We start from the raw sequence: 18862 nt of genomic DNA, 5'->3' as shown, positions 1-18862 counted from the left end.
AACAACAGAACTCTAGGCTTTGATCTCCCAAACGGGAGTCCTAAGGTGGTTGTAGCTTCAGATAATCTCCGAGGGGAATAGCCCTATTGATAAGGCCAGACCTGTTCCTATGGCCTACCTTCCTACAATTACGACCCCTCTCACCGTCTGAAACTTGTTTCTCCCTCAGTGTCTAGTGTTTCAAAACATGCTCAAGTGCCAAACAAGTACTAATAGGGTAATGATGGTGAAAAGAACAATCATGATAGCTAATTCTTACCGAGCAGCCATTCCGTGCCAAGGCCTGGTACTTTTGCTGTCTGACGAGTAAGGAGGGTGCAGCTCCAGCCGTTGGACTTGACCACAGTCGCACAGCAGGTAAGTGGGGGGCTGGGGTCCAGTCACACAGTTTGGGGTCTCCACCATAACACACAGTACCTTTCCTAAAGAGGACAAGGGTTTGTTGCCTCAGGTAATGGAGATCACCTTCCCAGTCTCCTCAGCCGGACTAAATTTCAGACTGATTTCTTCCTGACTAGACTTCCCGGACATGTTTTTCTTAGAGTGTTTACTTGAGGAAGCTTGCTATTGCAAATTTTCTCCACCCGTTCGAGATATAAAAGTTTTCCAGGCTCTTGACAGTTTGACAACCCAGGACCGTCCTTTTCAAAGACCTAAGGGACATACCTTTGAAAGGCAGTCATGAAGAAACAGAGGACCCCGTCCCCTGGTTTCTGTGGGAGAGGAGGAGCCTAATTTAAGGTTAGTGCTAATTAGCAAACACTGGTGGTCTATTCACATGGATTACCCTTGCTCTTTGTAACTCCATCTGCCAGTTCTTTGTCTTTAGCTCACCTCAACTTAAACTCTCTGGCCTTTTGTTACAATAAGGGACAGATATTCAACTCCACTCCGCTCCACTGAAAGTCTCAGCCCTTACTGTGATAGTATTGAATAAAGTCTTTGCCTATTTAACTCTGTTAGGTGCCATTTTCCTTTGACATAGGTTCTTAATTTTACCCTCTTTCAGGCATGAAGCATGTTCAAATTCCATATCCTGGGTCGTGCCACTTAGATTCAAACGAAAGCCTATTTCTAATGGTTTGATTACAACCTTTTATGAATTTCCCTTGAGGTAGGTTACAGACTAGCTTGCATATGGAATTCTGCGTTGAGCACGCCAGAAAACTCCATTATCCTTCTCGTAATCACGTAAGTGAAATCTAATACAACATCTAAAACACATACAGCGTTTTATCCCCCAACAATTGCATGACATTGGAGGGCGCCTGGGTGGCTCAGTTGGTTAAGCAACTGCCTTCGGCTCAGGTCATGATCCTGGAGTCACAGGATCGAGTCCCGCATCGGGCTCCCTGCTCGGCAGGAGTCTGCTTCTCCCTCTGACCCTCCCCCCTCTCATGTACTCGCTCTCTCTCCTTCTCTCTCTCTCAAATAAATAAAATCTTTAAAAAAAAATTGCATGACATTGGTGATATTTTTACCCTGATTTTTAGCAAACAAACTGAGGTGTCCGCAGGTTAAGAAGCCCAAGTAGGAAAGCCATGTAGAAGTGGAACCAGTACCGGTTTGATCTTCAAGTGAATCCAGTGGTCTCCGATGCAACTCTTTTTCAGATTGGCATGCCAATCTAGAATTCCTCCACTTGTATTTGGGTTCACGGATATGGTCAGTAATAGTAGCCTAGGTTACATTTGCAGAAGTCTCAATACCATTAAATATTAGGTTTTTTTTCCTTTCACTCTATGGTGGAGATCCACAAAAGGACTTTCACTTCATCATTTGCCTTTGCTCCCTCCCCAGCTTCACTGCTGATTTCCTTTTATCTTCCCCTTTGGCCAGTCCATGAAGCTCCCGTCAGCTACGCTAAAGTATAATTTGGTGCTATAAAACTCAAGTTTCTTTAATGAAAACTGGCAAAAATTTTCAAACCAGCTTCCCGAAATGGTGGATCAAGCCCTGTCGTGTGTGATGCATGGATAGCAGCTGAAACCACTTCATCTACAAGTTAATGGATAAAATTAGCATGTTAAAGAGTTGGAGGGCTTAATTAGAAAGGCAATCCTTTGGCAAAAAAGCCTCTCAGGAACACTAAAGCAGTTTGTTGATTTTGTTCATAAAAGGTTTGGGGGCAGAAACTGAAATAGGTTTGCAAAGTCAGAATGTTTCTAAGTCCACAGTGAAATTAGAGCCTCCTCAGGCTTTAAAGGATGTATGTTAATAATAAACATAGGGTCTTTGAACTTACATGACTGTTCATCTTCACAGTGCTGTTAGAGGTTGCCTGTAGATTTCTGTGCATTTTTCTCAGGTTTTTTCATGTGATGTTGAGGGTGGGTTTTGGCATTCGAAAGGAGCCATCCAGAAGAAAAAGGTTGTACTATTTTTGCCGGCAGCTTCTGCCCCTCTCCCAGACATGATAGACCATACACCTAAGGCAAGGATTCTCTTTTTAGAGATTTGGTTTCTTCTGGTGTTCACCTCTGTATTTTTTTTAAACCTGCCTTAAAATACTATTTCTAGATATTTCAGTTAAATAGGAATTTCCTATTGCCTTTCTACTAAAAGGATTTAGGTCTTTCACCTCATTAACGCGTACATACTTTTTTTCCACATCACCACCCTATAATTAGAGAACGCTTCCAGTTAAATTCATGTTTATATTTTGACTATATAAATATTCTGTTCAATGTAAGTAGAGTTCTTTGTGAATACTGGCTTTTTATTGTTTCCCCAATTCAACAACTATGTACTGCATACCCACCTTCTTGTGTAGCCATTCCTCTGCATACTGGAGATCTAACATTTGAGGTGGGGGTGTCTCTACCTTATAATGTAGAGAAGGCAGCACAAGGAATGTACTTCAGAACCGGGAAAAGTGAAAGCTGCTCACCTGGGCTAAAATACTATATGTTTGATATGTAGCAACACTGTGACCCTTGAGTGTTACCAGCTTCTCTGTGACTTAGTTTCCTTGTCTAAGTGGGGAATAAAATCTACTTCTAGAGCTGTAATAAATACTAAATCTATATGTTTGGACAGCAAAGAGTATAAATTTTTTAAACGGATTTCTGGGTGCTATGGTGGGGTGAATCAAACCATTATAGAGATGAGAGGCAAATTTAGAGATGGAGATTTTAAATAGGCCAGAAAATACATTTTTCTATACCACTAATATCTTCAACCTTTCATATCTATAAATATATTCATTTGAGAGTGGTTTATTCCATTTCATGTTCGTTTCTCACCGGATTTTTTTTTTCTCACTAATTTCTTTTTAAAAAATTCTGTATGGATTTGTCTACAATGTTAGTGATTCTCTCGCACGTCTGATAACATACTTAGTCCCTATTTAATAATGGGACACTACAAATTGACTAGAATCGGTCTCCTTGGGTAGGGCTTGGTTCTTGATATTCTGACACTTGCCGGGACAATCTTTAATGCCCCTTTTGTAGGCCTTTCTAGGGGTTCGTCAGACCTTCACTGGAGAGAAATACTCCCCTTGCCTCTGGTTGGCAAGGGCTGTGCCTCCCTTTGGAACCTTGCTGGTTCTATGATCTGTGCAGGAAAGGTCTGGCCTCTGCTCAAGTGGGAAGCTGGCCACCTGGCTAAGAGCTTGAGAGAGGGGACCGAGTGGTCTAAATACAAAATAAATGCTCACTGAATTTATCCATTTTTTTTTTTCCTCAGGTCTAACCTGCCCCCTTCCCCAAAGAGACCCCCTAGGGAAGCCCATTTTTGAGCATCTGAGATTCTGCAGTGTAAATCAACTGCTTGGTCTTTCATTTTTCAATTTAGATGGGGCAACTGAGCTTCAGAAACATGAAGAACCTGAACAGTGGCTCCATGACAAATGATTACACTGGCTCTGATTTCTGGGCCTTATTGGACAGAAATGCTGCACCGTCACCATCCACTATTCTGTTTGTGGTCTAGGCTGGCAGCCCCACTCCAGTAGTGCAGTAGGAATGATGACCAACAACCCATGGAAGTATTTACCTATGTTAGAGAGTATATTCTATGCTTCGTGTGTTAATTCATTCCCAAAACAAGTGCGTGGTATTGATCAGAGTATTAGCATCAGTTTGCCGATGAAAAATCAAAGCAGTGAGAGCACATAGTTAACAAACACTACTGGCCAGGGGTTGTCAGGTGTATATGGCAAAGCATAGAAGACTTGCTGGTTAAGAAACTAGTACTCTCTGTTTAATCATAGCTGAGAAATAGTTTTATGACTGTCCCAGGGTAGAATGCTAATTAACTTCTCAAGGCTATGCTATTTTGGCTGATTGCAACCTGAGCTATTTCTGGGAATATACTGTACTTGCATGCACCTTATTTTATCCTATGTATAATGAATCCCTGCTGAAGGGCATTATGTAAAAGATCAATAAAGCAAGAGGACTCACTTGTCAGAAATCCTAGTATTCAGGGGCGCCCGGGTGGCTCAGTTGGTTTGGTGTCTGCCTTTGGCTCAGGCTATGATCCCAGGGTCCTGGGATCGAGTCCCGCATTGGGTTCCTTGCTCAGTGGGGAGCCTGCCGCTCCCCCTGCTTGTGCTCGCTCTCTTTCTCTTTGACAAATCTTTAAAAAAAAAAAATCATAGTATCAGGTTCACTGGTTTTGGCTCCGATAGATGCCCTACAGTAGACTCATGGGATTAGAGATGAAAGGCAGGGATTTATCAGTCATGATCCCGTGTCTGTCCAGCACCCTCTTCTACCATGGTTACAATCTACACTCTGATTTCCTGTGACTTCCAAGTCTTTACCACTGAAGTAAACATTTGGCATTGATCTTGGGGCCGGTTGAATCCTGTAGTTACACCTGCATGTGATACCCTCAATCAAACCTCTTCAGACTATTACAGCAGAGTGTCCATGCTTTGCGGCCATTGGTTCTTGTTGTCACTGTCCAGTCTCTGTATCAGTCCTAATCCTTTCCATTAAGCAGGAGGAGACTTGGCTTCCATTGTAAACGGTCTCAGCTAGAACCCAGTTCTGTCTCCCTCTCCATATCTTGATACCCCTCAGGAACATTCTTATTCCTGCATATAAGCTACAGCTCTTTTAAGTTCACTAGAAAATACTAGACCTTTAAATTGTAATTCTGGAACAATGTAGTAGACTCTTCACTGCTTGATTAGCATCGTCCAGTTCTATCTTAAATAGTAGTCAAGCAGAAGCATTTTATGAATTGCGTGGTATTTGAGTGTTGCCAGTAAATGAGTGTGATTCTTGACCTTTTAGCTGGTGGGAATTTTATCTTTTGTTTTCCCCAAGCTAATCTGTGCGTGAAGCCACCCTTTCTTTGTGTTGTGACAAAGTGGTTATCTTCCTGTGGTATCTGCGATCAATTCTGTAATCTCTAGGCACAGAGTGCTGCTGAGTAAGAGTGAGAAAACATCTCAGAACACAGGAGGACTGAGCTCTTGTCCTCTCTGAGCTCCCCTGGTTAGTAGGAAAAGATGGGAGGAAAAAACAGCACCACACAACTGGTTATAAAGTATGCCTTCAAATACTTTTCACAATTGAGTGATGGTACTATTTATTTGATGTGTTTGAAATTGTTTAAATACAGAGATGCACATGAACTGAGACTTGATAGAAATAATTGAAGTAGTTTACAGTAAAGGAAGAGAAGAATATACTGAAGCAGAAACAACAGATGGTCAAAGAAGAAAATGCTAATGCAAAACTATTAGAAACATTAAAGGGAAACTAAGACATGACGCTGGTTTTTCCAGACACAAAACAATTTCTTCCACTGTGGTTTTTTGTTTTTGTTTTTTGACATCCTTAAGATGTGTCAGGAATGTTTTCTTGGGCCCTCTTTTTTTTTTTTTTTTTTAACATCCTCCCTTATTACGCAGTCTCATTTCATTTAGAGGATATTTCCCAACTTAAGAATATTCATAGTAAGAGTTTGCCAACTATTAAAATTTCAAAAATGTTAATAGTATTTATCTTATTTTTTTTAAAGACTTTATCTGACACAGAGAGATACAGCGTGAGAGGGAACACAAGCAGGGGTAGTGGGAGAGGGAGAAGCAGGCTTCCCGCGGAGCAGGGAGCCCGATGTGGGGCTCGATCCCAGGACCCTGGGACCATGACCTGAGCCGAAGGCAGACGCTTAATGGCTGAGCCACCCAGGTGCCCCAAAAAGGTTAATAGTATTGATAGCTAATAGTTTCAAACTATTTTTCAAATATTTTAAACTTAGCATGTTGATGGCAAAATTAGCAAGTGTTCATTCAATAAAAACAAATGATGACTTTATGCCAAATATTGGCATGGACCAGGTGGACTATAGAACTTCTTTTCCTATTTTATGCAAAATTGTTTTAGGTTGACCGGAAAACATTTTGAGCAAGTGTTTACAGATTTCTTATGACTGTAAATCCTAAATATAACTTTCTTTGTCCACGTTCTCTCCTTGTTTGTATAACTTGCTTTTACAGGAAAAGTGACAGTTAGAGCCTATTGCTAAAACTAAAAGAAAAACAATTTTATGTTCAGATGAAGATTAATAGCACAAAAGAGTTCATACCTGACCTCAAAGCCATTTTGTTCTATGCAAGTTGGACCCAATAAACTTGAAAGACTTCTTCCTCTTGTATTTGACACATGGAAATAATCATCATGTTCGTTACACCCTAGTGATTTTAGCCAAACTTATTCCCACCCTATTCTGGAGATAAAATAAATCTTACTTAACATCAGGGGTCAACTTTTCCTTCATAGTTGTATTTTTTTTTATTGGAACCACAGAAGAACTTTAAGAATATCAGGGGTTTTCTATCAGAAGAATAATATTTAATTAGCTACTTGGGAAATCTGCTTTTGTATACTATTGAAGTTGCCTTTATTTGCCATTTACTTAAAAAAAGACACCATGCTTCTGCAGGTTGATATTATTTCTTCAGTCACAATGATAGAAATTGTAAGTAGTAAATATGACATAAAAATTCATCCTATAACCTTTGGATATTTTGTATAACTATGGCTCTGGATGGTGATAAAAATTGGGTTGAAAGAGTTTGGAAACCTAGTTTTCTTATGTTTAACAAAGACTAGCTTTGTGAATAGTATACTTGTAATTCATGAAAGATCAAAATTTTGAAGAGCAATAAAGATTGCTTTTTTTTTTTTCCCCTCCCCTTCTTCGCCTGGTCAATGAAATGTTTGAAGGCATTTCAGTTTCAGCCTGGTGTTACTGCTATGAAAAATAAGCATCTTGTACACACATCCAATTTTTATCAAAATGTTTTCATAACCTAGTAATGGTTTTCATACTTGAAACTGAACACCATGCATAAAACAGGTTGTGGTAACTTGGAATTATTTAAAGATAATCTAAACTTGGGGTGCCTGGGTGGCTCAGTTGGTTAAGCATCTGCTTTTGGCTCAGGTCATGATCCTGGGGTCCTGGGACTGAGGCCCTGCTTTTCCCTCTGCCTACTCTGTCTGCTTGTGTTCCCTCTCTCTCGCTTTCACTGTCAAATAAAATCTTAAAAAATAATCTAAACTCTAAAAGAACTTTCTACATTACGAGAGGAAAAACAAAAGAAAACTTGATGTAATGTACTAGTCATGCCCTCAGAATAGTACTATCAGTAGTTTACTTGTTGACCAAGACCTTTCTTGTCTGTTCTCTCCTAACGATGAAGAGTAACAAACCTTAGGAAGTTCCACTGTGGCAGAGTAGCAAGTTTTATCAATTTTGTAAAGTATTACCAAAATAATAAATGCTTCAGGAAACTTTTTTAGTTTTTCTTTTTAATTCTCAAGACCTTTCATTAACTATTAACTATAGTTAATAATCATGCAAAGAGAATTAACGTAGCAGGTCTAAGACTTCTCTTGTTAGAAAGGCCTGCTTACAAATTTGGCCCTTGGTTGGCTTATGGTAACTTGGTTTCAAGAGGGTTCTTACTATTCTCAGAACTGATAAAAGTGGATCACTTGTCTAAAATTGGTACAAACACTTTTATGATGAATACTTTCCTTTTGGAGGTCTAGAATTTGGGTATGTATTACGTGGAAGGTACCTCGATGACTTCCCATAAAAACCTTGGATTCCTAGGCTCAGGTGAGTTTCCTTTGTAAACTGTCATACATGTCACAATTCTGTCCCTAGAGGATCTGCATATACTCTATGGCTCTGTTACGAGAACTTTTAAATAAGGTATCTGTTTTTGTGCGTTTTGCCCCATGTGTCTCTTCCCCCTGCTGCTAATGCTTTTTATCAGTTAGCTGAGTCCTAGCCCAAACAACTATATGCTGAGTCCTGTGAGTTGCTCTAGCAAATCGACAAACCCTAGGGGTGGTCTTGGGAACCCCTGACATTATAATAGTCATAGAAACCATTTTTTGCTGATTGTGCTTTCCAACTTGTATAACTTTTCCCTAGCCCTAGACCACCTCTTACCCTATCAGCTACTGAGTGGCTTGTTGGTGTTGGGCTTGGATGAGACCCCAATGTGAGCTGATTCCTGACTTTCTCAGTGTTTCCCAAGTAGAAAGGACTCTGGAGCATCCTATAACTATCCATATTACTTTAATTCTTTCATGGCATTGATCAGTCTACTTCATGATGTATCTATGTATTTTCTATCTGATTTTAAGTTATTTAAACGTGGAACTTTTTGTTGTGCCACCCATAGCAGCTTGCCCTCTGCACGAATCCTGTCTTTGACTTCAGTGAATGTATTTGTACCATATTTAAGTTTTTTTTTTAATAAAAGAATGTCATTGAATTAAACAGCACTGCACAACTTGCACTGGATCCCAGGATCTATACTAAAACTGGGATTGAGGGTTTGAGGGGCAGTCTTAAAGTATAATGCAGCTGTTGATGAATTTTAAGCAATTTAGTGTTCTGTAAATCAGTGGAATCTAATAACTTTGATTAATTGACCTGAAATAAAAATGTGTGAACTTTTGCCAGCTGATTTCTGGATACATATAAAAGGGAACAAAAATTACTTGAGAATTGATTTTTGAAATGTATATGCATACATGTGCAAAATAACAGTCATAAGTTAGAGCAATTGCCGGGGGGAGAACCCCAAATACCTAATGCTGATCTCAAATTCTTCCCCCAAATGCCTTCATGAACCCTTTCCCAAAGGTTCTTTGTCCTTTTTTCTGTTAGGCTTTTTTTTTTTTTTTAATTCAAAATGCTAAGTATGAGGCAACAGCTGAAAGCTAAGACTCTACTGGATAGAATTTGGAAAATAGAAATTTTTAAGCCACTATTGCATCTGAAGTACTTTCTTTGAAATTTTTGACATGATTGTCAAGGGAGTTTAAGAGAACAACAATTAATATTCTGGATCTGTTTATTTGAACTGAATATAAACTTGTACCTTTGAGATTTTAACACTCCTGAATAACTATGGCAGATGAATCAAAACCATCTCTTTGCTATTACTTTTATATGCCTTCAAGAAAGAAAAGTGTCAATCAAGAGAGAAACTCCGATAAAGGGAGAAAAGAGCACATAAAGTGCTATGAGTGGTGATTAGGCCATAAAAATCTTCCTACTACATAGAGAGCTGTACATTGAACTGGAGGATTTGAGAAAGGCCCTGAGCTTTGACCAGTTAAATCTAGAACCATGTCTCCAAAGAGAACTACGTAATACAAAATAAAATATAAATTAGATTTTAAAAATATTGTATTTAAAGACTAATCAATGGAAGAATAAGGTAAAAATCAGAAAAATTGAAGATGTAGGGATTCGAGGAAAAATTAAAGGGGCCCTATATACATTCAGTAGGCATTCTAAAAAGAAATTAGAGAAACTAGCTAGAAAATGTTAAACTTGGGAAATATCAGAATTTATTTTGAAGAGCCTGTTCTGTATCTATTCAATAAATACCTTCAAAAGTCTGAAGAAAAATGATGAACTAGATATCTATACCCACTTGATTTTTACCAGTAAGGAAGGGAACAAGATAATGTGTCGTAAACCTAAACATCAAAACTACCTTTTATGTACCATTTCTTCAAAACTTATTTTTCTGATGAAAATCCTCTGTGGAGAGAGAGGATGTGTGAGGATCCATCACTGGAAAACAGCCAGACAGAGTTGCAGGTGTAGCATCCTTGAGGGTGGCAATGTGAATGGAGGAGCAAGCTCAAACCATCCCCGAGATGGGAGCCGGGGAGACCAGCAAAGGTTTACCTACGGACTTAAGGATTATTTGGAAGAGATTGATAGGTCTGGAAGATTTGCTTGAGCGTCTGGAAAAAATTGTGTGTGTGTGTGACAAGAATGCTATATAAAGCAAAGTAAAAAATAATAGCAAAACAAACTCATGAGAAGACAAAAGAAATAAAATACACCGGCTCAGGGGCGAGTGGCATTTACATAGTAATGAAAATATAAACTCTGACCATCGATTTAACCAAAACCTGTAATAACCCTATATGTGGTTTTGGAGGGAGTGGAAATGTTAAAGATGAGAGCCCAAGAAATTAAATTTGTACCTGCCACAGCAGGAAGTCATGGGTCAATATCTGAGATTGATCATTCAAATAATAGCAGTGTAACTCTATTTGGGTATGGAAAGGAATTCCTGAAGAAACAGCTGAGCTAGTCTTTTCTTTTGGAAAGCACAGTGGGGAAGTACCATACAAAGAATGGGAATTGCTTTTTACAAAATCCTAGGTCATTGGTGATTCTTTACATATATACATCAGAATCCTAATATTAAAGTTGAAATTCTGTATTCACGACAGAAGGTAATGTTGACTTTTTACTCTAAAAAACTATACAGCTATATTAACTGGGTTATGAATTGGGATATGGAACAAAACTTATTACTCTTACCTAAACTATTTTCTATGATTGAATTTAGATTTGTGCTGTCAGTATTTATATTTCCTACTCTTAATATATACTTTATTCACAGTGGAGATTTTATTAAGTTGAACATCTGATAAAGAAAACCTAAAATGCAGGTCATTGTTGAAGAAATGTCGGCATGATGGTGAAATCCATGTGGCCTCTCTTAAGTCCTTCAAGAGGCTATTGGTTACTACTCATTTATAGCTTTGTGCTGTCAATCTGCTTTGAGCTTGGTCCTATATTTGGCTTCTTATAATTCAGCAGCAGCTATGCTCGATTTTACCTTCTTGAGCTTCCTCTATCTCCTTGGGCTTCAGAAATTTAGTTTTAACTCTTCAGAGACTTAGAGTCAATATGACAAAACTTCTTGCCGTAAGTATCACATATTGCAAGGAATTATGTTGGCGGCATTAAACTCTTGTAGGTTCCGATGGCATGTTGGTAGAGGTGCAGTTTGGCATTATTTTATAGTGTCTCTCTCTTTCTCTCCCCATCCCCCTAGGCCCCCTTAGCGTTTGAAGTATAAAATTGTATTAAGAGGGAATTTAATAATCTTATTTATTAGCTTTTCATATACTACTGTGTCTTATGATTGAGAATTAAAAGTTTTCCTGAAGTAAATTTTTCTTAATATTTGCCTAAGGAAGAAAAGAAAGTAGAAATCCACTGCTACTCTGTACACGAGATCCAGAGCAGATATGGTCTCATGAAAAATCTAGACCAAAGAGCAGACAGCTTTGCAAATGATATGTATTGGATTAATACTTGCCTAACGCCTATCTACAAAGTGAAAAGTATAAATATGTCCTCATATAATAGAACTTTGAAGAATATTATAACTTAGGTAACATATTCTCAGGCTGATTATGGAGCTATCATGCAATTTGGGGTATTTTAAAAAATTGTCAAATTGTAATACCTCATCAATGTGTTTAGAGAATATCTATATAATATACTGTGAACACATGAATTTAAATCTTTAATAACTATGAAACAATTCAGTTATTTAATGTAATTCTCTTTTTGATATCAGCATATTTGTTGACCCTAGCTAAGTTTAATTTTGAGATTTCTGCTATCTGGCTATCTCATTCCCGACATATTAAAACCAGAAGTAACCTAAATAACCATTGTGCTTATTAATGATCCACAAACTCCATTACCTTTCCATTACTGTAACAAACTTGAGAGAGAACTTGATAAAGGGTATAAATAATGATCAGAATAGACTTAAAACTGTACTAAAACATGCTGCCCTTTAGAGCAAATATTGTTTTAGTTACTCTGTTTTCTTTCCTGGGTCTGGTATAATGATTGGCACATAGATTGTCAAAAATTACACTGATGAATGAAAAGAAATATGAAGAGCATTTTCTGTGAAGCTAGAAATTAGAAAATCCTAGTTAGTGACTATATAATTCAGCATGCTATTCCACTATTAAAATAAAAGTCCTTAATAAATGAGATGTTCTTGGGGTTGGAGGGGGAGACAGGTGGCAAGGTGTCTTCAAAAAGCAAAGGTCGTTTATGGTGGGATAGCCATCTTTAGAGCTGGTTATTTCTATGATGGTAAAGAAGTTAAATATCCTCTTGAAATATCTATTTCCTTAAAAGTAAATATGGTGATAACAGTACTTGTAAGGTTCCTGAGGCTAAGAGGTAAATTACATAAAGGATTCAGCATAATATATGCTAGCTATTGTAGATAGGAATCTAGTTTGGCTTACAGATAATTTAACATTTTTCCCCCTCTTTTAAAGGAAGCTAACTCATGATAATAATCATGGAGTAAAGCAACTTTCCCTTTTCCATGAATCTCCACAGTACATTTTATCTCTTCACTGGCAAATGAAATTCCAAGGGTGAAATAATCACTTACGTGGCCATTAAGTGTTTCTTCCAGTGCTCCCTATTCAATCTAGTCAACAAAAATGCTAATTAGTCCTAATTGTTTAGAGAACACCTGTTGGTCCATTAATAGATACAGAAATCCCTAAAGCATCCCTCAGAAAATAGGATATTTTAATTCCCCTTGAGATGAATTTAACTCTATCATAAAGAGGCAAAAAGGTTTAGAATTAAACTGGCCTTAATCTACCATTTTAATTACCTATAGAAATATATAGATCCAGATATATTTTCTTCCAGAGGTTGCCTAATCAGAAAATCAAATGCTAAATAGGAATTCCTTAAGTGAACTCTTGGCACATATGTTGTTCTTGATGGGATGAAAACATGGTGTGAATATTTTATGATCCTAAACTATTCTGATTGAATCTGATGTGGCAGTTAGTTTAGTTTACCTTTAATTTTCTAAATTGTAGAAGGAAAACAAAATGATTTTTGTCATTCAGCCTGATTTGTTTCAGTGGTTATGTTGGCATGTTCATGTAGTCAAATTACCCAGAAATACATCTATGTAAGTACCAGGTGGTGGATACATGGTTGGGGGAAGGGTAGTGGTGAAGTTCTATGCAGTAAGTCAAATTCAAATTTCATCTTAGTTTAAAGACAGGCTACCAGTAATATTGCAAGGTTAATTTCATTGCCTATTTCTTCTAAAATTATATAGCATCTCTACATCCTTAAAGCTGGAGTAAAGGAATGTCATAAGTGTCCAACTAAAGCTGGCTCTATGGTCAGCAATATTTATGTGCCTGGCAGATACGATTGAGCACCATTCACTAATGGAAATTCATGGATATAGCAGACCCATCTTACACTCCTTGACACAAATTCTTGTTGTAAATGCTATAATTTACATATCCAAAAGAAGACCTTAAAATGGTTAGGAAGATATCAAATTTATAGAAATTTATTGTGGATTTATAGCCTGAAATACGGGGCGGGGGGACTTTCCTGAGGTTTCTCATAGTGGCTTTAATCTAAGCATCCCTCCTATCACAAATAACATAATGTTGGATGTTCCTTTCTAATCTAAAGAAACCACATTAAATCTGTAACTGAAGCAGTTATCAAAACTTCCGCATTTTTTTTCAACCATTCAAGCAAGAGTATCGAAGCTGTTTTCAAGAGAATCTTCAACTTGACCCAAAGAACTTCTTCGTATATGTGAATGGCAGGCCTTCAGAAATTGCTTGAACTAAATTGAGCATTTCGGTCATATCTAAATGTCAGCCTCTCTCTGTAGCTGCCATGTAATCTGTTGGGCTGTCTATCTTTAGATTATTGCTTTATTACCACTATGGCTACAAAATACTTTTATACTTGGTCATCATCTCATTTCAGGGTAATGGAAGAACAATGCTTATGGCACGACATCAGAAAGGGATATTTAAATGGCAGATCTGCCCTACAGCAACCAACTTAAATATGACATCAGATGGAGGGGAGAAGAAAGTCATTGCTGTCATCAAATACTACATTCTATATAAAGCAAAGTTTGTAGCAATTAAAAAGGCATTGCTATTTTATTACAGTTTTCAGCAATTCACACTTAGAATAAGCAATTGAATCATTGGTTTGTTGAGACCTAATTGTGTAAACACTCACTCCTCTGATGGGGCTTTGACAGAAAATCTAGTCTGTTTTTAAATTGGGACAAATGCAGGAAAAATGTCAACAATTTGGGGCCATACAACTCGATAGAAAGATAAATCCACAAAAATTAAGGAGTGAAGTCAGGGAAATATTAAAAAAATACTTAGGGAAGCTTTTAAATGTACTTGGTGATTAGGTGTACTTTATGATTTTTCTTTTTAGGCTTCATACCCTTGATTAATAAAGGTCACCATTTTATTCACCCCATGTCTATATTTCTGTATCTTGACCAGGAAATCTTGCCTTTAGATAATTACAATAGAATTAATAATAGAAAAATTTAGTTCTTACTATGCCCAAGCACCTGTGGATTGACTATAGTCTGTTACCTTACTAATACGTATTTATGGTAAGGGACTCTTTATCATTGGGACTATCTTCTATACACAAAATTTTCAGTTACTTAAAGATGAAATATTTGAGTATGTGAAAATTGTACATTATCTTATTCAATTTTTCATACTCCTATTCCCCAGGTAAATGCACTTTTTCTACCCAGTCCTTCTGTAGTTTCTAGCTAAGCTGACTTTTTTTTACATTTGAAAACAATGCTGTTTGGCCCGGTGCAATTTCACAAATCTCTATTTTTCTATTAAAAATATGATGGGCTGGGGACATGGGTGGTTCAGTTGGTTAAGCATCCAACTCTTCATTTCAGTTCATGTCATGATCTCAGGTCTGTGCTGGGCGTGGAGTCTGCTTGAGATTCTCTTTCCCTCTTTCTCTGCCCCTGTGTGTGCACGCATGCGCTCTCTCTCTCAAAAAAGGCTGATTAACTTAGCAAATTGAGAGGAACATCTTAGACAATTGGAAAATATTGTTTGTTAGCAGTTTATTAGCAGTTTTAATGGAAATCCCCAAGTCAATCCAAATAGGATGATGTCCTTTTATCAGTGGCCTTTCCTATATTGGGGCTATTCAAAATTTACTGTTTTTTTTTTTTCTCACGTTTCTCATTGCCTTATTAAATTTTTTTCTTGAATTTATCTTAGACACTCTTTCCCCCCCTTTTTTTCTATTATAATTGATATAACAGTGATATCCAACTGGCATTTTTAGTTGTAGTCAAAGCTAAGCATATTGCTGACATCGCTTTAAGAAATGAAAACATTTCTTTTGAAAAACTTGTTTCCAAAATAAGTTAGGTCTTTTTCCTAATGATTCAGATGGAATAGCGTTCTTTCTTCCTCTATGGAAGTTTGACTCCTATCTGACCTCTTCTGAAATACAGCAATGTTGATTGAAGTTCTGTATTATAAAAAGCACTAATAGAATCTACTTAAAATTATCTTGTATAATCCATTTTTGGAACAGGAAACTTAATGAGTATTAATGTCTGCTCAAATGCTTTAAATATAATCAACTTACGTATTTTTAGATAATTCAAAAAAATCAGACTCTCCATGTTGAAAGGGCTTCTAAAGATCCAATCTAAAATTGGATAGGAGAGGAAGTATTAAAGAATACTTTTATACTAAACTGTCATTTCATTACAAATGACATAAATCTATGTAATTTGTGTACATTCTCTCTACAAAAGACAATATGAGCTAGGTATTCTATGTGCCAATAGAAATGTATCAGGATTATGTGCTGGATAGAGATGGAACTGTAGAATTGAAGTTGAATTCACCGTACTGAGTTAATATTTCAATATTGTTGGAGTAATTAATGTTATTTTAATGTGAATTCTTATTCTCATGAATTTTAAATGAATTGTTCCTACTTAGATATTTTCAAATCCTTGTTTTAATGTTCTTTAAGGATTAGACATTGTCTATTAAGTTTTAACTAAGTGTATATAATTATAATTAACTGTAGATATGTATCTTGATTCAAGTTTCAGTTAGTGAAATCAAGTGTTTAGAATGATAGAGCACAAAGTCCCCACTGTTAAAAAGCAAAATACATAGGGTACTCAGCAATTTTTATGTTTCTTGCATGGAAATACATTACTGTCTTCGCCTCCATTGATGTCTCAAATTGCTGACCTTATACACTACATGCAGATGTCCTCTCATGCATGTTACAGAAAGAGCTATCTTTGGTTTTTGCAAGATTTCAACATGTTTCCTGCTCTGATGGTTCATCGACGTATTCATGAAAATGTTCCATACCTAATATCTTGAGGAATGGAACGGATATGTACTGAGGACTCTCATCATGAGGTTTTAATGATCAGTACACTTACGTTTGTGTCTTGTCTTTCTGTTAACAATTGTATACAAATGAGGGGCTTTGTTTCTTCAACTTCATATGAATCAGTAAATCATGATCCTATGCCTCTCTCATCCAAATATGTGTGCATTTCACGTACCTGCATTCTTGTGTGAATTTTAAAACACCATTAATTTTTATAACACCTTTATTGAGATATAGGTCCCATACTATACAATATAAAGTATAAAATTCAGTGGTTTTGAGTATAGGCACAAAGTTGTATAACTGTTAATTTTAGAACATTGTCATCACCACCCCCACAAAAAAGCCACACACCCACGGTCTCTTCCCAGCCCTAGGCAACCACTGCTACTTTTCTGTCCATATAAATTTGCCTATTCTGGACATTCCTATAAATGGAATCATGTATGCGGTCTTTATGATTGGCCTCTAACTTAATGTGATGTATTTTTTTCTGTCTTTTTGATTGTAACTACTTTTGTAGGTGTGAAGGAATAACTCCTAGTGGTTTTGATTTGCATTTCCCTGAAGCTAAAGATGTTGAACATCTTTTCATTTACTGGCCATTTGTGTACCTTCTTGGAAGAAAGGTCGTCTCAGGTTCTTTGCCCATTTTAAGTTTGACTTTTTTTTTTTTATGTTAATCACCATACATTACATCATTAGTTTTTGATGCAGTGTTCCATGATTCATTGTTTGTGCATAACACCTAGTGCTCCATGCAGAATGTGCCCTCCTCAATACCCACCACCAGGCTAACCCATCCCCCCCACCCCTCTCCCCTCTAGAACCCTCAGTTTGTTTCTCAGAGTCCATAGTCTCTCATGGTTCGTCTCCCCCTCCGGTTCCCCCCTTCATTTTTCCCTTCCTGCTATCTTCTTCTTCTTCTTTTTTTTTTTTCTTAACATATATTGCATTATTTGTTTCAGAGGTACAGATCTGAGATTCAACAATCTTGCACAATTCACAGCGCTTACCAGAGCACATACCCTCCCCAATGTCTATCACCCAGTCACCCCATCCCTCCCACCCCCCACCACTCCAGCAACCCTCAGTTTGTTTCCTGAGATTAAGAATTCCTCATATCAGTGAGGTCATATGATACATGTCTTTCTCTGATTGACTTATTTCACTCAGCATAATACCCTCCAGTTTCTTAAGGAGTTCTCAGAGTTCTTATGTTTTCTAAATACAAGTCTTATCAGAGGATTAGCAAGGTTTCTCCTATTGCATAGCTTTTTCTCATTTTCGTAATGGTGTTCTTTGAGGCACAGGTTTTTAAGTTTGAGGTCTCATTTGTCCATCTTTGCTTCTATTGCTTGCATTAGAAATGTCTTACTAAAGAAACAATTGAGATTTATACTCAAGTTTTCTAATTGTGATGGTATGAGGTAGGAATCCAGTTTCATTATTTTGCATATTGAGATCCAGTTGTCACAGCATCATTTGTTGAAAAGATTCTTCTTGAATTGTTAGCAAAAGTTGAAAAATCAACTGATCACGAACATGAGATTTTAGGTGTAGACTCAAATTTATTCCATTAATCTTCTATGTCCAGTACCACTGTCTTGATTACTGTAGCTTTATAGTAAATCTTGAAAATGGGAAGTATGGGTCCTCCAACTTTTGTCTTTTCTTGTAAGATTATTTTGGCTTTTCTGGGTCCTTTGTGTGATTTTTTTTTTTTTTTTTTTTTTTTTTAGGATTACCTTCTCAATTTTTGCAAAGGAACTAGCTGACACTTCGATGGGGATTTGTTGAATCCATAGATCAATTTGGGGAGTATTGCCATCTTAACAGTATTGTCTTTGGATTCATGAGTGTGAATGTCTTTCCATTTGTTTAGGCCCATAATTTCATTCAGTCTGTGTAGTAAAACAAAACTTCTTGACCTAAGATAATTCAGTGAATATCCACACCATTCTTATAATCTAGTCCTATTTAACAAACAATCCATAGCATTAAGGTCTTCTGGTGTGACAACACACAATGCACAACCACACAACTGTTATTATGTATCCACATTTGCAAAGAAATAGGAATTGGTTCTTGAGATTAATTACAAAGTACTATTACAGAATTTATATTCATTATTTAAAAAGATATAATCAGGGGTTCCTGGGTGGCTCAGTTGGTTAAGGGTCTGCCTTTGGCCCAGGTCATGGTCCCAGGGTCCTGGGATCCAGTCCTGCCTTGGGCTCCCTGCTCAGCGGGGAGCCCACCTCTCCCTCTGCCCCTCCCCCTGTTTCTGCTCTCTCGTGCG

Source organism: Neomonachus schauinslandi, chromosome 3, assembly GCF_002201575.2.
Source record: "Neomonachus schauinslandi chromosome 3, ASM220157v2, whole genome shotgun sequence".
Taxonomy (NCBI): domain Eukaryota; kingdom Metazoa; phylum Chordata; class Mammalia; order Carnivora; family Phocidae; genus Neomonachus; species Neomonachus schauinslandi.
Note: the sequence above shows the minus strand (reverse complement) of the source record.